This window comes from Myotis lucifugus, unplaced genomic scaffold (genome assembly GCF_000147115.1).
Source record: "Myotis lucifugus unplaced genomic scaffold, Myoluc2.0 scaffold_50, whole genome shotgun sequence".
In the NCBI taxonomy this organism is placed as follows: Eukaryota; Metazoa; Chordata; class Mammalia; order Chiroptera; family Vespertilionidae; genus Myotis; species Myotis lucifugus.
The window spans coordinates 911003-914763 of NW_005871098.1; positions in this window are offsets into that span (position 1 = coordinate 911003).

Sequence of the window (3761 nt, forward strand, 5' to 3'; positions counted from 1 at the left end):
GAGAGGGCACAGGCTAGGCCAAGGGCCCCCACTGGTGCACTATTGGGGCCAGGGAGGGATGTGGGATGTTGGCCAGCTGGGGAGGGACAATGGAAGGGCTCCAGGGTGTGTCCGGCCTGTCTCGCTCAGTCCTGATCAGCTGGACCCCAGCAGCAAGCTAATCTACCAGTCAGAGCGTCTGCCACCTGGTGGTCAGTGCATGTCATAGCGACTGGTCAACCAGTCAACTGTCTGCCCCCTGGTGGTCAGTGCACATCATAACGAGCAGTTGAGCAGCCTTAGCATATCATTAGCATATTATGCTTTGATTGGTTGAATGGCCAACTGGACAATAGGACACTTAGCATATTAAGCTTTTATTATATAGGATTTGATACAGTGCTTCATTCATTCATTCTATAAGCATGTATTAACTTTTTACTATAAGCATAGCATTATAGAGCATACTGAGATATAATGATACAACCTCCACCCTGGGGGAACAGGTACTCCAGAGGAGTATCACAATAAAGGGATGCAATATTTGTATTTTTAAAAACTAAGTTACGATATCTTAAGAATGGCAATGATGTAAGTCATTCTCTCGTTGTAAAGCAAAACTAATTAAAATCAGTAATTCATCTTTCAAATGAGCAAACTTTGTTTCACATATACATGTCTAATTTTCCTTTCTTCTGTTCCTTTAAACAGGAAAATAATAACTCAAGATATTCTTTCTTAAATAATGAAAGGATAGTAAACCAGATCATGCTTCTTAGCTGTTAGAAAGACATGAATTTCTTACTCCTCTTTTTCTGACTACTTAAAAAGATATCGATTTAAAAAAATTGAAAAAAGGAAAATAATCCTGGATACAGAGAAGAAGAATCTGGGAAACTAAGATAAACTGGTTCTGGAGCAAATATATCAAGAGTGGTTCCCATTTTCCAAGATAATATGGAAAAGATTCCTAATTAGAGTCCTGTGTACAGACCCAAGGGACAATGGTATCTCATAATCAGTACATTGTAAAGCCCAATGCAGAAGCAAAAGCTTAGTTTATATATGGAAGTTATTTTTAAATATTCAGCCTTATACATTTTCTTTAGGTAAGACTAAGTTAAGTTTAATGGAGTTCTTTGAAGTAATCTGTCTTTACAGTGCTCTGTCTTCTGGAATTTGCTTGATCTATTATGAATAATGTAAACTTTTTTCCTAATGATATTTTCCTCTAAAGTATCTAAAAGAAGACAGAATATTCTGAGAGGTTCTGACTTATTCCAAGCTATATTACTAGAAAAAGAGACAGAAATTATTTGCAAAAAACATTACAGACATATGGCATATCAACAACTCTTTATTTAGATGTTCTACAGGGTATAGAACATTATGTGCATGTCTGAGAAGAGAGGAGAGAGAAGGAGAGGGATATATGATATCTATCTATCATCTATCATCATCAATCTGGAGAAGAAATTGGAGCTAGATTGAGAGAGAGAATTAAGAAGACAATGAAAATCTTCAGAGACCCCAATGTTCTCCAAGAACTACTTTATCATTTTGAAAATCTCTATTTCTACCATTATTTTATTTTCAGATTTTAGCTTTTTATGTAGGTATGTTCCATGTATAAAAATTTTGAAGTCGCTTACAAAATATTTACACCACTTGTCATCTATTTACACATTTTAAGAGCAACTTTTCTAACAAACAAAACTGTAATTTATCAAGTTATGAAAATTTTCTAAAAAAACCTTACTATATTACCACAAAATAAATAAAGATAAACAATATTTTAAAAACAAAATTAAAATTTTATTTCAATTAAGACCCCTTTTGGCATTTTGCTTATTTATTCTGCCCTTTGGTTAATAGCATCGGCATCACATTACTATTTTATATTGCATATATGCAGCACTTGCTTCCTTAAGTTTTCAACATGTCATTTGTAATTAAAGGTAGACACTGAGTCAAATATGAACAATAGATTAACTAAACTGCACTGTAATTTAGGTAAAATTACTGTGTCACTGTATATTACATGCAAAATCCACTTAAACTGTCATTTAACCAACAGTACTGCCTGAACAAATAACTCAGTATATGAAAACTGCATCATAAATTCAACATTTTCATACATGAAAACTGCATCATAAATTCAACATTGCCATGTGAAAAACTACGTAAGTCCTCCTCCTGTAAAATGATATGTCTGGAAAGGAAAATTATATGTCTGGAAAGGTATGAAGCTTATTTTAAGAGGTTTAACTTTCATATATTGTAACTATCTTTAAGCTCTTCAGTTCACAATTCATATAAAACTCTTTCATATTTAAAATAAACAATCCAATTTTAATCAGTGCATTAAATCTGCTTTTTAAGTTCATTTGAATGATGATTATCTTTCCCCCTAAAGAAATTATTTTGATAAGATTTTAAGAGGTATCTAACAACAAAATTCTAACTGTAAATGTATTCATAGTAATTTTCAAATTACTTATGATTTCTCCCACAAAGAATCTTAGAAAACTTGTAATAAGCCTATAAAGCTGATTTGCATATTTACAAAATTTTGAATAGCAAATATAGGCAACTCATAAAAAACAAAACAAAACAAACACATATTTGTTCAATGGCTATTTGTGAATTACCAGGTACACTGTGGAACCTCTAAGGAATTATTCTATTATTGAAAATAACTTGATGTCAAGTAAAATCTTGACATACAATCCAGCCTTCTTCCTGTGCCTGCCAACTGACTTGTTTCTAAACACTGTCACATTAAATGATGGTGCTTAGGCAAAAACGCTGCACACACACATTGCACCCCCATCCACCTACCCACACTGAGATGAGCTGCCTGCCTTGGGATGAAATCTGCTTGAGTAAAGCCATATGCATTACAGCAAGCATTCCAGATCCCTAAAAGGACCAAACACTTTGGCATTAATACAATGTACTCCCTGTTTTCTCTAATATACACTAGAGGCCTGGTGAATGAAAATTCATGCACTGGAGGGGGGTTCCCTCAGCCCGGCCTGGTTACCTCAGTCTCAGCTGCCCCTCTCACAGTCTGGGAGCCCTCAGGGGTGGGAGGCGACCCGGCGATCAGGAGAAGGCGACACCCCCATCACACCTCTGCTGCTGCCACTGCCAGCAGCGCAAGCCTCAGCCGGCCCTGGTTACCTGAGCCTTGGGCGGCCCTGGGCAGCTGGGGGGCTGAGGGGACTGGAGGACTCCAGAGGCAGGCACCCCAATGGGGCTGAGGGGAGTGGGCACCACCATCATGTGGCTGTGGGCGCCGCCATCTTTGAGGGTGAGGCAATCAATTATCATATTCCCTCCTTATTGGCTGTGGGCACCACCATATTTGAGGGTGTGGCAGTTAATTAGCATATTCCCTCCTTATTGGCTGTGGACGCCACCATCTTTGTGACAGCATGAACGTCAATTAGCATATTCCCTCTTTATTAGATAGGATACTATAAATAGAAAGAATGATTGTAGATAATTACAAATTTGGGTGGTGAAAGGGTGACAGATAGTATTCTTATATGTTAATCAGACTAGAAACACCTTATAGCGGGGCATATTTAAATTAGATTTTCAAAGGTGAGAAGGCCATGTTAAAAAGAGCTATGAGAAGATTCCCAGGCAAATAGCACAGCTTGGGCAAAGTCCTTGAAACAGCACTTTATAACCTATCGAAGTTCAGTGTATTCAGATCATGATTTACCCATGATATAGGAAATAGATTTATTCCTTTCTTGATTAATCTGAAA